Below are 19,554 nucleotides of genomic sequence, written 5' to 3' on the forward strand. Positions count from 1 at the left end.
TGTTCAACCTTTGTGGCTGCAAACTTAGGATCATGCTTCTTATCTTTATTCTTTTTCTTCAAGGGACACTAGGATGCAAGTGGCCTATCTTGCCACATCTGAAGCACTTCACCTTGGAGACACTCTTCTTTCATCTCTGTGTGTCTCTGTTTCCCTTGTTGTCCCTTTGATGCAAGGGCTACATTATCCCCCTCCTCTACTTTGGGTTTTGACCCACTGCTGTTGTTGCGTCCGTCAAGTTTGACCTTGACTAGGTCTCTCCTCAACTCTTCTTGTTTCAGTGTTGCCCACATCTCATCCCAATTTGGTAATGCTGCTCTGCCGAGTATTATCTGGACAAAGACTTGCCATTCACCTGAGATGGAATTTAGAGCAAGTCTCACTAATTACGAATCCTGAGGTGTGTGCCCTGCATTCGACAACTCATCACAGGTCTCCTTCAGTTTCGTGAGGAATGGATCCTCACGTTCTCCCTTCTGCATCTGTGTAGATCTCAACTTCTATTCTAATTACACCTTCTGCTGCTCGGAAGATCCCTTATACAATGTGACTAAGGCATCCCACATCTCCTTAGAATTCCCTCTGCTAGTAACATGACATACCACACGATCCTTGACTCCATCCAGTATTATCCTCTTTGCCTTCGCCATCTCAATTCTATACTTTTTCAGCGGATCTACATCCGCAGGGACAACTACCACACTATCAACATACGTCTTGAGGGCATGGTAATCTATAAGGAAAGACATTCTAGCCTTCCAGATGACGTATTTGGAAGCCTCGTCCAACTTGTCTTGATCCCTCAAGCCACTAGTTGTCATCTCCTTCGAAAACTGTCGAACAAATCCCTCTTTCTCCCTATTGCATGGCTTCTAGGCTGGCTTATGCACTCCCTGATGGAGTTGGTAAGTCTGCTACTCCTCTGCTACCCAGTAATTGAGAAAGATAGATTTCCTCAGCAGGAAATCACTGAGGAAGCGTTCCCTCACTATGTGATCTGCTTCCTCCTTCTGACGACTTTTCTGCCCAACACTCAGCTTGTAGAATACTGCTCCCTCTAGCTCTGCGTGGTTCCTTCTGCCTCGAAAAATTCTCGATCTGGAAGTCTTACCTCTTTGTCGGCTCACTCAGAGAGAGACACCCACGAAAATATAGCCCTCTTGGCTAGAACTGCGTAATCCTTAAGGGGAATCTAATTGCTGCTTGCTGTAGCAAGTTGGCCCTTGCTTTAGAGCTAGATCTACTCTTACCCTGTTTTACATCAAAAAATCTGGTACCATGTGAAAATTCCTAGATCTAACAATCTCTGGACTCCTACTGCAACCAACTAAATCTACTTCACATAGATTGTAAATTACATTACAAACTTATCTCAGATTTCTTCTTGAAACATTGAAGCAAATTACTGAAGCAACCTACACCAAATTAAATATGATTTTGAAACATAGGCACTGAGCAAGAAAAATAGAAACACATAGGACACCATTATTTTTGGAAAATAGTCCCCGGAAAAACCCAACGCGGGAAAACCGGTGCAACAACTCTGAGGGGTTTGTTATTACAGGAGAAAATTTGAGTACAATTATAAGATTCTCAACTAGCAATCTGATAGAGAGAGAATACTGAACAAAAGACTGGTGCAATGATCTCACCCTGTCACTGGGAAAATCAGTGACTGATCCTGCTGAACTAGAGGCTCTGCGTCACCCTCCACGTGGTCTCTGCACAAAACTGTGTCACTTCCGTAGTTTCTACGTCACCCCTCCTGGGTATTACGCTGCCCCTCTTCTGGATCCTCTGCTGGCTGAGAAAACTGATCTTCTTCCTCCCAGACTCACACCCTAACTTTCGACAACTGAAATTGACTTTCCTTAGTAGGAAACTCGAATTCCCCTCAAGGACTATGTTGCCTCTACGTCAAAACTGTGTGGGCCAGTGTCACCCTTCCTCTGTACGTCTTACTGTCCTCCCTCTGCCTCATACTCTCCAGAAATTCCTTCTTTCAGATTCTCATTGCCCCTCTGTTGCAAGAAATCTCTTCTATCGATTTTTCCTCCTGAGAACTTCTCACTTTAGAAAATTGATTTCCTTGATCTCTCAGTGTGTTTTCCAAATGACCTTCGACCCCTTCTTATATCTTTCTGTTGGGCAAGCAACAACCTGGATTAAATCTTAATCAAAGGCTTAGATCATTTTGGCTTGTTCCGTGTCTTTTTCTAGAAGTTTCACCCATGATTAGATTAATACCCATTAATATTTTAATTTTCCTAAGTTTAGACTTAGGAACCCTATTAAAAATATTAACTATTTTAATATAATCATCTCTGGGTGGAATTTCCAAAAACGATTTCTGGGTTCTTTGGAATGCATGTGACCAATCCTTCTTGAAAAATTTGAGGCTTAGAGCACATCCAATGCTACTTCAAATCAACAGTATTCCTTGTGAATGCTTCTTCCAATGTCATATTATCGAGGATTCTATGAGGACATCTATTTTATATATACACTGTTTCCATTGTTGCTTCTCCCCATAGAAATTTTCGTAGATCTTGATCAAATATCATATTTCATAGACATTCTTCAATGGTTCTATTCTTTATTTCTACAACTCCGTTATGCTCGGAGTTAACAATGAACTCCCTCTTAACAATTGCGTCTTTACAATATGTAATCAATTCTTTTGAAGTGTATTCCCCTCCATTATCAGATCTTAAAGTATTTATATTTCTTTCGGTTAAGGTCTCAACTTCAGATCTAAATTCCTTGAACTTTTCAAATACTTCGTCCTTTGTCTTAAGAAGATAGAGCCATGTATTTCTAGAGTGATCATCAATGAAGGTCAAATAATAAAGATGACCTCCAAGATATTTATTAGACATTGGCCCACACACATCAGAATGAATGAGGTCTAGAATCTCCTTAGACCTTGTATCACTGGTTGTAAAAGGTTTCCTAGTATTCTTTCCCAAAGCACATCCCTTGCATACTCCTTCATGACCTTCCTTGATGTTGGGGATGTACTTTACCATTTGACTAAGAGAGGGTATTATCTCGTAATGAATATGCACATATCTTAATCCGTAAACTACCATGGATATTCCACTGGATAGTTCGTCACAACAAATCCGATAATACTATATTAAAAATTCGAGATTCTACACTATTACAATTTTATTTAATTTCTAGATTTCTAGATTTTACTTTAATTAGTGCATGCATGCGAAATGAAATTATGCAGTAAAGTAGAGAATGACAAAATAAGCACACACACACACACACAAGACACAAGATATGATCTCTAGGAAATCCTTTTAGGAGAAAACCCAGCTGGAAGGTGAGGTTGCTTTTCTCTCTTTCTCTGTGTGGAAATATGGTTGGTGGTACAAAGAAGTAATGCATGTGGTCTGTGGGCTGCTACAGTGTACAGATCCTCTGTGTGTGCTCTACCTCTTACCTCTCATGGCTATCTTTTCTCATCTATGGAACAAAATTCTCTCGAAAGAATGGAATGCCTCTTCCTCCTAGTGGCCCAGTTATAACACAACCCGATAGCCTACTAGTGGTTAAGTTTGACTATATCAACTCTTGACTAGAGTTACAAAATAGACTATTATAGATTATTTTACATCACAAACACGTGGCTATCCCCGTTTCCATGAATAAAGGGGGTTGATGCAGCGTCCTCCCATACTATAGGTGTGAAAACAGGAAGGTCAACTTCTTAGTGGCATAACTTTTGCATATGAACTCCAATTGACGCGCTTCTTGAGCTGTTGGAAAGGTCTTTGTGTGTAGAATAGCATTAAAATGTGTTATAATTAAGTTTTACCCACAATTTTTTTTTTGATGCCTCAAAACAATCGTAGAAGGTTTTAGACCCCGTTTCGCCAAACTGGATCTCGCCGGTAAAAACGGTCTTGTGAGTTGATTCCTCCACTTTTTCCACTCCAAATGCATCGAGATGGATGAAAAAAAATATAATGATCGAATTCGGATCATATATTCTATGCCATAGTTTGATAGGGTTGATATCCATGTGAACTAGGGCTTGAGGAGATGGTGTTATAACTCTATATAGTCTTCCTTCACAAACTCCATTAACCTTTGCCTTTTAAATACTTGAATCCTTTCCCCAAACCAAAAATTTACCATCTACAAAGGCAAACCTATCTCCTTTATCTTCTAAACAAGAAATGGAAAGTAAATTCTTTTTCAAACATGGGACATAGAATATGTTGTTGAGGTGTAGCTTTGCTCCACTTTCCAGCTTCAATGATGTAGTTCCAAGGCCCTTGACAGCATAAATGTTGTTGTCTCCCGACTCCACTGCATGAGATGAAGGTTCCCTTGATAGAGTATGAGTTGTCCACTTTCTCCCATCATATGTATTGAGGCTCCACTATCAATGATCCGTGCATTGTCATCATTAAGAGTACCTATAAGTGTAGCCCAAAATCCCTCACTCTTGTCTCTCGTAGATAAATTGTAGATTATCCTTCCAATCCAGCTTCCTACAATTTTCATGATATTGAGATCGATCTTCAAATAACTTTCCATAGAGGGAGTAAAATTTTCTTCCAATACTGTTTTTCTCTTCTTCAAGTGATTGCCAACAAAGTGATCTTCAACCTTCTTCCACCTTAGCTTTGAAACCATGTTGAGAAATCAATGCTTGTAGGAATTAGGGTTTGGTTCCTCTTTCTTGATAATTACTTGTGAATTATGTTGGCTTCTTTTACTTCTTTATTAGTTTATCTTTCATCACACAATTAATAAATTATATGTATATGAAGACCACAAGAACAAGAGACACAAGATGTAGGCACTCAGCCAGGGAAAAACCCAGTCCAACTCTTCCACTAGTAGATTCAAATCAATATGAAACAATTCAAAACCTATTAGACCTAGACAAAGACCTCCTCCAACGATCAAGTCATCCCTTCCTTCTAATAGATGATCCCTGTCAATGTTTCCAAGTGATAGCTTCCCAGTTGTAGCTTCAAACTAGAATTTCGCCCCCCAACTTCAGATTTTCAGACTTGCAATACACTCAGAATTTTGACCCTAGCAAATGCCCGGAAACTTTACATGTGTGAGAGGTAGATAGCCGAAAAACTCAAATTAGGTCCTCCCATATTCTTTCTTCCTTCTCCAGCTTCTTCACTCTCTTTTTATGCTTCTCTTCCTTGTAGATCGAACTTGTTGAGTGAGTGCTCCAAATAGGTTGAACTGCCTCTCTATATATAACCTTTCTGCTAGGTCGAATTGCCCTAATGTAGGCCAACTTCATGGGGATAGGGCCGACTTAGTGTGGAGGTGACAAATAACATTTTTGACTAAAACATATTTGTTTTTACATGGTACAAAAGCCCAAGAAGGGTCTAATAAAAATGACAATGATTTTAATGACTCAAGACAAAACCTAGAAGCCTCCAATGGAGGCTTTAACCTACTAAACATTGACCCAAGCATGAAACCCACACTTTAATAAGTGATTTTATTTAATAATAAGATTTCGTTTGACAAGTATAATTATGAAGTCCGATACTAGTTACATTCTTTAAGAGCTCAAACTCAATTAGTTTGTTTATTACAATTTTTTTATTAATAAAATTACAAACAATATCCTTAAAAAAATAAAAATAAAAATAAAAAATAAAATATATACATATCGCATCAAAAGAAATGTAAATAATGGTAACGCAAATTTGTAATCATCATATTTTAAAATTTCATGTTTAAATTTAATTAATAAACATATAATAATTTGTTTTAAAATATATTTTTATAAGTTATATATTATATTAAAAAAAATTATGTACTTATATGCGTTATGGCGATATTAAGCGAATTATAAAAAAAAACTATATATAGAAATGTAAAATATATAGAGAATGTAAATAGTTCTATCTTACTTCATATAATAAAAAAAATGCTAATTCATATTTGTAATTATGATATTTCATAAGTTAATTTTAATATATAAACATATAGAAACTTAATTCTTGCAGCAATATCTTGTTTTCTTCTTATATATAAAATCTATGTTGATGATGATGATGATGATAATGATGATAGTGGTTACCATCCACTCAGACCAAATTGGTCTATCGGACCTACAATATTTTTAATTTTTAATTGTTTGGCTCCTCGTCTTTCTTGGCGAGATTGGTGTTGTAGCTCTATTTTTTTTCTCTACGGTCTTCCAAATTCCTTTATCTTGCATCTCCTTCATCTCTTTTGGTTCTTGAGACAATGGTGTCTTAGCTTCGCGATCATTTGTGTTCGTCCTTTTGAAGATAGTCAGAGAAGAAGTTTGGTCTAGGAGATCTGCTTTGTTGTTAAATGAAGATTTATTTTGCACGATATTCGAATCCTCATAACTGTTATAAATGCCATATTCATATTTATGTACCTATATGTATTGTGGCGGTTTTAATTGAATTTAAAATAAAAATATAAAAATGTGAAATTTATATGTAATATAAATAATATTATAAAGACACAAGTGATTCGGATCATTCATAGTATTATGTACATCTTGTCGACGTTTCGAATCCCAAAGGGAATCCATATTCAGGGCAAAAATTTGAGTGATAGATTGAAGGAAGAGTTATCAAACCAGAAACAGATAAATACCTAATGCATAAACAAAAATAAAAAAAGACTACTAGTTTCAAAATAAACTAAGCCAACAAGAAAATAAATAATAAATTAAAATATTTTAATTATTATATGAGTACTTAATAAGTTTATTTGATAAACGTCTTCCATATTAATCACATTGTTAGGATTTCGTTGACATTTTGAACCAACTAATGTGGTTCGTCCTCAGGATAAGATGAGAAATCAATCGATCTGTAGGAATAAATAGCATGGATGCATCATTGCCTAGAGTTAGCCGTTGGTAAATTAGTTAGGGAGATATCTGTTAAAAACTAGCTGTTATGGAATAATTTAATATTAAATACTAATTTTACGAATTTATTGATTTATATAAAATAATTATTTAATAATATCACTTTATAAAATACTATTTGAAAGGGGGTTGACTTATTCCAAATAAATAAAAATAAATTTAGTTGAAAAATAGATGGTAGGAATAAAATATTCTATTTCAATATATTTTAATAATTATTGATTAATATTATCAATTTGTTTAATATTATTAGCTTAATATGATCGTTCTTAGTTAGAGGATAACTTATTTCCATTAAATAGAAATATAACACTCTTAAATTATAAAAAAATAAAGTTATATGTTAAGAATTATTAATAATCAATGTTATTTCAAAAGATAATAAAAAGAGGAAAGGTTAAGAGGGGAAATAAAATAAGACCTAAAACCTAAGGGGGGTTGCTAGAGAGAAAAAAATATAATTTAAGGAGAGGCTGCTAAAAAATATTATTAGGTTAAATATAATAAATTAAAGAAAATTGATAAGGATAATAGGGGATAAATGATGAAACTAAAAGAAAATAATTAAAAAGAGAGAGGAGGAGGAAAGGGAGGCAGAATCATGAAGAGAGAGCTAGTATCCAACTGTTACTCAATTTCCAACCATCATCCCTATTAAGATTTCTGGCATGCCTCTCAATCTCAATAGCTTCCCTAAGTTTCCTGTGGTGGAAGTGATCAACCCTAGCAATGACTTTGGATTCTTCAATGCAGACATGGTGTTTCGATTTCTCTGCATGTTCAGCTAGGGCTGATGCGTGGGAGCGATTGTGTCTATTGTCTGTAGCATGCTCATTGATTCTCTGCTTAATAGACTTACCTGTTTCCCCAATATGGTGGATACCATAGGAGCAGGGAATAAGGTAGACCCCCTTCAAGTTCCTAGTGTCAATAGGGTCTTTAACAGATCTAAGAGAATTTTTAATGGTGTTGAGAGGCTTGAACGAAGAAGAGACATTAATCTTCCTAAGGATATGGGCAATCCTATCCGTGGTTCCTTCGATATATGGGAGATGAACCTTAGAGATAGGATCAACACGAGCAGGTTTAACTCTCGGCGTTTTGTAGGCTTTGTGAAAGGCCTTGAGGCTTTGAGATCTGTTATACCCATTATTTTTAAAAACTTCAAGAAGATGAGATTTATCCTACTCAAGGTGGCTATCATCAGAGATTCTTAGAGCACGAGTAGCAAGAGTAGTGAGAACTCCGAATTTCTGAGCCGGGAAATGATGAGAACTGGCATGGAGATACTATTTCGTGGGAGTTTTCTTTTGGAAAACTTAGTGATTGATGGAATCATCATCCATCCTAGAGAGGAGAATGTCAAGAAAGGGAAGGCGATCATTCTCCTCAACTTCCATCGTGAACTTGATGGAGTCTCATTGCGAATTAAGGTGGTTAAGAAATCGATCCAACTTCTCATGATGATGAGGCCAGATGACACAAGTATCATCTACAAACCTCTTCCATTTTTTAGGGCGAAATTGAGTTGAGGCTAAGGCCTTGGTCTCAAAATCTTCCATAAACAAGTTAGTGATGATAGGGGAAAGAGGGGAGCCCAACGCAACATCGCAAGTTTGCTCATAGAACTCATCTTGGAAACTAAAGAAAGTCAAGGTGAGGCATAGGCCAACTAACTTGGAAATGTCTTTGTCGGTGATGCGATTTATAATATCAATGGCCTCTTGGATGAGGATTTTGGTGTATAAGGATACAACATCAAAACTAGCTAACAAATCTCTAGGCTCCAGTTTGATATCTCTCCACCATTGAACAAAGGAGGCAGAGTCTTTAACAAAAGAATCAGTGTTACCAACAAGAGTGGAGAGATATCAAACTGGAGCCTGGAGATTTGTTAGCTAGTTTTGACGTTGTATCCTTATACACCAAAATCCCCATCCAAGAGGCCATTGATATCATAAATCGCATCACCAACAAAGACACTGCCAACTAACTGGCCTATGCCTAACCTCGACTTTCTTCAGTTTCCAAGGTGAGTTCTATGAGCAAACTTGTGGTGTTGCGATGGGCTCCCCTCTTTCCCCTATCGTCGCTAACTTGTTTATAGAATATTTTGAGACCGAGGCCTTAGCCTCAGCTCAATTTTTCCCTAACAAATGGAAGAGGTTTGTAGATGATACTTGTGTCATCTAGCCTCATGGTCGTGAGAAGCTAGATCGGTTTCTTAACCACCTTAATTCACAATCAGACTCCATCAAGTTAACGATGGAAGTTGAGGAGAATGACCGCCTTCCCTTTCTTGAAATTCTTCTCTCTAGAATGGATGATGGTTCCATCAATCACCAAGTTTTCTGAAAGAAAACTCACACAGAACAATATCTCTATGCCAGTTCTCATCATTTCCTGACTCAGAAATTCGGGGTTCTCAACATTCTTGCTACCTGTGCTCTAAGAATCTATGATGATAGCCACATTGAGTAGGAGAAATATCATCTTATTGAAGTTTTTAAATATAATGGGTATAACAGATCTCAAAGCCTCAAGGCCTTTCACAAAGCCTGCAAAATGCAGAGAGTTAAACCTGCTCGTGCTGATCCTATCTCTAAGGTTCATCTCCCGTATATTCAAGGAACCATGGATAAGATTGCCCATATCCTTAGGAAGATTAATGTCTCTTTTTCATTCAATCCTCTCAACGCCATTAAAAATTCTCTTAGATCTGTTAAAGACCCTATTGACCCTAGGGACTCGAAGGGGGTCTACCTTGTTCCCTGCTCTTGTGGTATCCCCTATATTGGGGAAACATGCAGGTCCATTAAGCAGAGAATCAATGAGCATGCTGCAGACATTAGACACAATCGCTCCCACGCATAAGCCCTAGCCAAACATGCAAAGAAACCAAAACACCATGTTTGCATTGAAGAATCCAAGGTCATTACTAGGGTTGATCACTTCCATAACAGGAAACTTAGGGAAGCGATTGAGATTGAGAGGCATGCCAGAAATCTTAATAGGGATGATGGTTGGAAATTGAGTAAGAGCTGGATTCCGGCTCTCTCTTCATGGTTCCGCCTCCCTTTCCTCCTCCTCTCTCTTTTTAATTATTTTCTTCTGCTTTTATCGTTTATCCCCTATCATCCTTATTCATTTTCTTTAATTTATTATTTTTAACCTAGTAATTATTTTTTAGCAGCGTCTCCTTAAATTATATTTTTTTTCTCTTTAGCAACCCCCTTGCCTTAGGTTTTAGGTCTTATTTTATTTCCCCTCTTAACCTTTCCTCTTTTTATTATTTTTTGCAATAAAATATAACACAGGTTATTAATAATTCTTAACCTATAGCTTTTTTTTTAATAATTTAACAATGCTATATTTCTATTTAAGGGAAACAATCTATCCTATAACTAAGAATGATCATATTGAACTGATAATATTAAACAAATTGATAATATTAATCAATAATTATTAAAATATATTGAAATATAATATTTTACTCCTAACACTAATTTTCAACTAAATTTATTTTTATTTATTTGGAATAAGTCAACCCCCTTTCAAATAATATTTTATAAAGTTGTTGAATTGAGGCTTCTGTGATCCATATCAGGTTAACGAGAGATTTCGGTGTAAATCACAAGATCAATCATTTGTTGACGCGTTTCGAACCAACTAGTGTGGTTCATCGTCAGGACAAGTTGAAGAACCAGATCCAGCTTTGCCTGTTAAATAGCTTGAGCAGAGTCTCCAACGGCTAACTAGGCTAACGGCTAAATAGGACTAGGGACCTAACCTCTAAAATAAAAATATAAATAATTTAAAGTTATATTATTAAATAATTATTTTATATAAACCAATAAATTCGTAAAAATAATATTTAATATTAAATTATTCCATAACAGCTAGTTTTTAACGAAGTTGTATTTAAAGAGACTTTTTGGAAGCTTTTCCGGTGGGTTTTTCCGGTCAAAATCTGGCAGCAATTTATTGAAATCGCAAGTTTGATAGCTAATTTCTGCACAATCAAAGCGTCCCAGGGGTTTTTTAGTGTGCTGAATCCAAATATGCAGTTAAAAAGCCATTTTAAATGATACAAATCAAGATTTAACCTCAATTTTTTCTGCCGGATTCCGTCACCAGAATCTCCAAAAAGTCGCACTAAAGACAACTCCGTTTTTAACATATATCTGCCTAACACCAATTCTTAAATATATATATTTTTAACTAATTTACCAACGACTAAATTTACCAACGACTAATGCTACAGTGTACAGATCCTCTGTGTGTGCTCTACCTCTTACCTCTCATGGCTATCTTTTCTCATCTATGGAACAAAATTCTCTCGAAAGAATGGAATGCCTCTTCCTCCTAGTGACCCAGTTATAACACAACCCGATAGCCTACTAGTGGTTAAGTTTGACTATATCAACTCTTGACTAGAGTTACAAAATAGACTATTATAGATTATTTTACATCACAAACACGTGGCTATCCCCGTTTCCATGAATAAAGGGGGCTGATGCAGCGTCCTCCCATACTATAGGTGTGAAAACAGGAAGGTCAACTTCTTAGTGGCATAACTTTTGCATATGAACTCCAATTGACGCGCTTCTTGAGCTGTTGGAAAGGTCTTTGTGTGTAGAATAACATTAAAATGTGTTATAATTAAGTTTTACCCACAAAAAATTTTGTTTGATGCCTCAAAACACTCGTAGAAGGTTTTAGACCCCGTTTCGCCAAACTGGATCTCGCCGGTAAAAACGGTCTTGTGAGTTGATTCCTCCACTTTTTCCACTCCAAATGCATTGAGATGGATGAAAAAAAATATAATGATCGAATTCAGATCATATATTCTATGCCATAGTTTGATAGGGTTGATATCCATGTGAACTAGGGCTTGAGGAGATGGTGTTATAACTCTATATAGTCTTCCTTCACAAACTTCATTAACCTTTGCCTTTTAAATACTTGAATCCTTTCCCCAAACCAAAAATTTACCATCTACAAAGGCAAACCTATCTCCTTTATCTTCTAAACAAGAAATGGAAAGTAAATTCTTTTTCAAACCTGGGACATAGAATATGTTGTTGAGGTGTAGCTTTGCTCCACTTTCCAGCTTCAATGATGTAGTTCCAAGGCCCTTGACAACATAAATGTTGTTGTCTCCCGACTCCACTGCATGAGATGAAGGTTCCCTTGATAGAGTATGAAGTTGTCCACTTTCTCCCATCATATGTATTGAGGCTCCACTATCAATGATCCGTGCATTGTCATCATTAAGAGTACCTATAAGTGTAGCCCAAAATCCCTCACTCTTGTCTCTCGTAGATAAATTGTAGATTATCCTTCCAATCCAGCTTCCTACAATTTTCATGATATTGAGATCGATCTTCAAATAACTTTCCATAGAGGGAGTAAAATTTTCTTCCAATACTGTTTTTCTCTTCTTCAAGTGATTGCCAACAAAGTGATCTTCAACCTTCTTCCACCTTAGCTTTGAAACCATGTTGAGAAATCAATGCTTATAGGAATTAGGGTTTGGTTCCTCTTTCTTGATAATTACTTGTGAATTATGTTGGCTTCTTTTACTTCTTTATTAGTTTATCTTTCATCACACAATTAATAAATTATATGTATATGAAGACCACAAGAACAAGAGACACAAGATGTAGGCACTCAGCTAGGGAAAAACCCAGTCCAACTCTTCCACTAGTAGATTCAAATCAATATGAAACAATTCAAAACCTATTAGACCTAGACAAAGACCTCCTCCAACGATCAAGTCATCCCTTCCTTCTAATAGATGATCCCTGTCAATGTTTCCAAGTGATAGCTTCCCAGTTGTAGCTTCAAACTAGAATTTCGCCCCCCAACTTCAGATTTTCAGACTTGCAATACACTCAGAATTTCGACCCTAGCAAATGCCCGGAAACTTTACATGTGTGAGAGGTAGATAGCCGAAAAACTCAAATTAGGTCCTCCCATATTCTTTCTTCCTTCTCCAGCTTCTTCACTCTCTTTTTATGCTTCTCTTCCTTGTAGATCGAACTTGTTGAGTGAGTGCTCCAAATAGGTTGAACTGCCTCTCTATATATAACCTTTCTGCTAGGTCGAATTGCCCTAATGTAGGCCAACTTCATGGGGATAGGGCCGACTTAGTGTGGAGGTGACAAATAACATTTTTGACTAAAACATATTTGTTTTTACATGATACAAAAGCCCAAGAAGGGTCTAATAAAAATGACAATGATTTTAATGACTCAAGACAAAACCTAGAAGCCTTCAATGGAGGCTTTAACCTACTAAACATTGACCCAAGCATGAAACCACACTTTAATAAGTGATTTTATTTAATAATAAGATTTCGTTTGACAAGTATAATTATGAAGTCCGATACTAGTTACATTCTTTAAGAGCTCAAACTCAATTAGTTTGTTTATTACAATTTTTTTATTAATAAAATTACAAACAATATCCTTAAAAAAATAAAAATAAAAATAAAAAATAAAATATATACATATCGCATCAAAAGAAATGTAAATAATGGTAACGCAAATTTGTAATCATCATATTTTAAAATTTCATGTTTAAATTTAATTAATAAACATATAATAATTTGTTTTAAAATATCTTTTTATAAATTATATATTACATTAAAAAAATTATGTACTTATATGCGTTATGGCGATATTAAGCGAATTATAAAAAAAAACTATATATAGAAATGTAAAATATATAGAGAATGTAAATAGTTCTATCTTACTTCATATAATAAAAAAAATGCTAATTCATATTTGTAATTATGATATTTCATAAGTTAATTTTAATATATAAACATATAGAAACTTAATTCTTGCAGCAATATCTTGTTTTCTTCTTATATATAAAATCTATGTTGATGATGATGATGATGATAATGATGATAGTGGTTACCGTCCACTCAGACCAAATTGGTCTCTCGTACCTACAATATTTTTAATTTTTAATTGTCTGGCTCCTCGTCTTTCTTGGCGAGATTGGTGTTGTAGCTCTCTTTTTTTTCTCTACGGTCTTCCAAATTCCTTTATCTTGCATCTCCTTCATCTCTTCTGGTTCTTGAGACAATGGTGTCTTAGCTTCGCGATCATTTGTGTTCGTCCTTTTGAAGATAGTCAGAGAAGAAGTTTGGTCTAGGAGATCTGCTTTGTTGTTAAATGAAGATTTAGTTTGCACGATATTCGAATCCTCATAACTGTTATAAATGCCATATTCATATTTATGTACCTATATGTATTGTGGCGGTTTTAATTGAATTTAAAATAAAAATATAAAAATGTGAAATTTATATGTAATATAAATAATATTATAAAGACACATGTGATTCGGATCATTCATAGTATTATGTACATCTTGTCGACGTTTCGAATCCCAAAGGGAATCCATATTCAGGGCAAAAATTTGAGTGATAGATTGAAGGAAGAGTTATCAAACCAGAAACAGATAAATACCTAATGCATAAACAAAAATAAAAAAAGACTACTAGTTTCAAAATAAACTAAGCCAACAAGAAAATAAATAATAAATTAAAATATTTTAATTATTATATAAGTACTTAATAAGTTTATTTGATAAAAGTCTTCCATATTAATCACATTGTTAGGATTTCGTTGACATTTTGAACCAACTAATGTGGTTCGTCCTCAGGATAAGATGAGAAATCAATCGATCTGTAGGAATAAATAGCATGGATGCATCATTGCCTAGAGTTAGCCGTTGGTAAATTAGTTAGGGAGATATCTGTTAAAAACTAGCTGTTATGGAATAATTTAATATTAAATACTAATTTTACGAATTTATTGATTTATATAAAATAATTATTTAATAATATCACTTTATAAAATACTATTTGAAAGGGGGTTGACTGATTCCAAATAAATAAAAATAAATTTAGTTGAAAAATAGATGGTAGGAATAAAATATTCTATTTCAATATATTTTAATAATTATTGATTAATATTATCAATTTGTTTAATATTATCAGCTTAATATGATCGTTCTTAGTTAGAGGATAACTTATTTCCATTAAATAGAAATATAACACTCTTAAATTATAAAAAATAAAGTTATATGTTAAGAATTATTCATAACCAATGTTATTTCAAAAGATAATAAAAAGAGGAAAGGTTAAGAGGGGAAATAAAATAAGACCTAAAACCTAAGGGGGGTTGCTAGAGAGAAAAAAATATAATTTAAGGAGAGGCTGCTAAAAAATATTATTAGGTTAAAAATAATAAATTAAAGAAAATTGATAAGGATAATAGGGGATAAATGATGAAACTAAAAGAAAATAATTAAAAAGAGAGAGGAGGAGGAAAGGGAGGCAGAATCATGAAGAGAGAGCTAGTATCCAACTGTTACTCAATTTCCAACCATCATCCCTATTAAGATGTCTGGCATGCCTCTCAATTTCAATAGCTTCCCTAAGTTTCCTGTGGTGGAAGTGATCAACGCTAGCAATGACCTTGGATTCTTCAATGCAGACATGGTGTTTCGATTTCTCTGCATGTTCAGCTAGGGCTGATGCGTGGGAGCGATTGTGTCTAATGTCTGTAGCATGCTCATTGATTCTCTGCTTAATAGACTTACCTGTTTCCCCAATATGGTGGATACCATAGGAGCAGGGAATAAGGTAGACCCCCTTCAAGTTCCTAGTGTCAATAGGGTCTTTAACAGATCTAAGAGAATTTTTAATGGTGTTGAAAGGCTTGAACGAAGAAGAGACATTAATCTTCCTAAGGATATGGGCAATCCTATCCGTGGTGCCTTCGATATATGGGAGATGAACCTTAGAGATAGGATCAACACGAGCAGGTTTAACTCTCGACGTTTTGTAGGCTTTGTGAAAGGCCTTGAGGCTTTGAGATCTGTTATACCCATTATTTTTAAAAACTTCAAGAAGATGAGATTTATCCTACTCAAGGTGGCTATCATCAGAGATTCTTAGAGCACGAGTAGCAAGAGTAGTGAGAACTCCGAATTTCTGAGCCGGGAAATGATGAGAACTGGCATGGAGATACTATTTCATGGGAGTTTTCTTTTGGAAAACTTAGTGATTGATGGAATCATCATCCATCCTAGAGAGGAGAATGTCAAGAAAGGGAAGGCGATCATTCTCCTCAACTTCCATCGTGAACTTGATGGAGTCTCATTGCGAATTAAGGTGGTTAAGAAATCGATCCAACTTCTCATGATGATGAGGCCAGATGACACAAGTATCATCTACAAACCTCTTCCATTTTTTAGGGCGAAATTGAGTTGAGGCTAAGGCCTTGGTCTCAAAATCTTCCATAAACAAGTTAGCGATGATAGGGGAAAGAGGGAAGCCCATCGCAACATCGCAAGTTTGCTCATAGAACTCATCTTGGAAACTAAAGAAAGTCAAGGTGAGGCATAGGCCAACTAACTTGGCAATGTCTTTGTCGGTGATGCGATTTATAATATCAATGGCCTCTTGGATGAGGATTTTGGTGTATAAGGATACAACATCAAAACTAGCTAACAAATCTCTAGGCTCCAGTTTGATATCTCTCCACCATTGAACAAAGGAGGCAGAGTCTTTAACAAAAGAATCAGTGCTACCAACAAGAGTGGAGAGATATCAAACTGGAGCCTGGAGATTTGTTAGCTAGTTTTGACGTTGTATCCTTATACACCAAAATCCCCATCCAAGAGGCCATTGATATCATAAATCGCATCACCAACAAAGACACTGCCAACTAATTGGCCTATGCCTAACCTCGACTTTCTTCAGTTTCCAAGGTGAGTTCTATGAGCAAACTTGTGGTGTTGCGATGGGCTCCCCTCTTTCCCCTATCGTCGCTAACTTGTTTATAGAATATTTTGAGACCGAGGCCTTAGCCTCAGCTCAATTTTTCCCTAACAAATGGAAGAGGTTTGTAGATGATACTTGTGTCATCTAGCCTCATGGTCGTGAGAAGCTAGATCGGTTTCTTAACCACCTTAATTCATAATCAGACTCCATCAAGTTAACAATGGAAGTTGAGGAGAATGGCCGCCTTCCCTTTCTTGAAATTCTTCTCTCTAGAATGGATGATGGTTCCATCAATCACCAAGTTTTCTGAAAGAAAACTCACACAGAACAATATCTCTATGCCAGTTCTCATCATTTCCTGACTCAGAAATTCGGGGTTCTCAACATTCTTGCTACCTGTGCTCTAAGAATCTATGATGATAGCCACATTGAGTAGGAGAAATATCATCTTATTGAAGTTTTTAAATATAATGGGTATAACAGATCTCAAAGCCTCAAGGCCTTTCACAAAGCCTGCAAAATGCAGAGAGTTAAACCTGCTCGTGCTGATCCTATCTCTAAGGTTCATCTCCCGTATATTCAAGGAACCACGGATAAGATTGCCCATATCCTTAGGAAGATTAATGTCTCTTTTTCATTCAATCCTCTCAACGCCATTAAAAATTCTCTTAGATCTGTTAAAGACCCTATTGACCCTAGGGACTCGAAGGGCGTCTACCTTGTTCCCTGCTCTTGTGGTATCCCCTATATTGGGGAAACATGCAGGTCCATTAAGCAGAGAATCAATGAGCATGCTGCAGACATTAGACACAATCGCTCCCATGCATAAGCCCTAGCCGAACATGCAAAGAAACCAAAACACCATGTTTGCATTGAAGAATCCAAGGTCATTACTAGGGTTGATCACTTCCATAACAGGAAACTTAGGGAAGCGATTGAGATTGAGAGGCATGCCAGAAATATTAATAGGGATGATGGTTGGAAATTGAGTAAGAGCTGGATTCCGGCTCTCTCTTCATGGTTCCGCCTCCCTTTCCTCCTCCTCTCTCTTTTTAATTATTTTCTTCTGCTTTTATCGTTTATCCCCTATCATCCTTATTCATTTTCTTTAATTTATTATTTTTAACCTAGTAATTATTTTTTAGCAGCGTCTCCTTAAATTATATTTTTTTTCTCTTTAGCAACCCCCTTGCCTTAGGTTTTAGGTCTTATTTTATTTCCCCTCTTAACCTTTCCTCTTTTTATTATTTTTTGCAATAAAATATAACACAGGTTATTAATAATTCTTAACCTATAGCTTTTTTTTTTATAATTTAACAATGCTATATTTCTATTTAAGGGAAACAATCTATCCTATAACTAAGAATGATCATATTGGACTGATAATATTAAACAAATTGATAATATTAATCAATAATTATTAAAATATATTGAAATATAATATTTTACTCCTAACATCTAATTTTCAACTAAATTTATTTTTATTTATTTGGAATAAGTCAACCCCCTTTCAAATAATATTTTATAAAGTTGTTGAATTGAGGCTTCTGTGATCCATATCAGGTTAACGAGAGATTTCGGTGTAAATCACAAGATCAATCATTTGTTGACGCGTTTCGAACCAACTAGTGTGGTTCATCGTCAGGACAAGTTGAAGAACCAGATCCAGCTTTGCCTGTTAAATAGCTTGAGCAGAGTCTCCAACGGCTAACTAGGCTAATGGCTAAATAGGACTAGGGACCTAACCTCTAAAATAAAAATATAAATAATTTAAAGTTATATTATTAAATAATTATTTTATATAAACCAATAAATTCGTAAAAATAATATTTAATATTAAATTATTCCATAACAGCTAGTTTTTAACGAAGTTGTCTTTAAAGAGACTTTTTGGAAGCTTTTCCGGTGGGTTTTTCCGGTCAAAATCTGGCAGCAATTTATTGATATCGCAAGTTTGATAGCTAATTTCTGCACAATCAAAGCGTCCCAGGGGTTTTTTAGTGTGCTGAATCCAAATATGCAGTTAAAAAGCCATTTTAAATGATACAAATCAAGATTTAACCTCAATTTTTTCTGCCGGATTCCGTCACCAGAATCTCCAAAAAGTCGCACTAAAGACAACTCCGTTTTTAACATATATCTCCCTAACACCAATTCTTAAATATATATTTTTTTAACTAATTTACCAACGACTAAATTTTCAATAACTAATTTACCAAGAACTAATTTTTAACGGTTAACTCTGGGCTATGATGCATCCATGCTATTTATTCCTACAGATCGATTGGTTTTCTCATCTTGCCTTGAGGATGAACCACATTAGTTGGTTTGAAACGTCGACCAAATCCTAACAATGTGATTAATCTAGAAGACTTATATCTACATTATGGATCACAAAAGTCTTAGATCTAACAATTTTATTTGATGGAGTTATTTTATTTTTAAGTAATTTTAATAATAAATGATTTTTAGTTTATAATAATAAATGATTTTTAATTTTGTGTAAAAAAACTAAAAACCTAAAACATAATTTATTATTAATTTTTTTTAATGAATATTATTATTATTGAAATATATTAATAAAATTAATTTTATTATTATTATTAAATTAATATTAACATCTATTAATAATAAGAAATTAATTTATTTTATTTACAAGGAATTTTAATAATAAATGATTTTAAATTTTTATGAAGAAAGCTAAAAACTTAATTCATTAAATAAATTTAATAAATTTTTATTTTATTATCGAAATATATAATTTTTTTTCCAAAGAAAAAAATGAACTTTTATTAATATAAAAAGTTACATAGAATATGCATTACAC

The sequence above is a fragment of the Pinus tabuliformis genome, chromosome 5_2 (assembly GCF_031772625.1).
Source record: "Pinus tabuliformis cultivar Carrire ecotype Pingquan chromosome 5_2, CPIR1, whole genome shotgun sequence".
NCBI classification, from domain to species: domain Eukaryota; kingdom Viridiplantae; phylum Streptophyta; class Pinopsida; order Pinales; family Pinaceae; genus Pinus; species Pinus tabuliformis.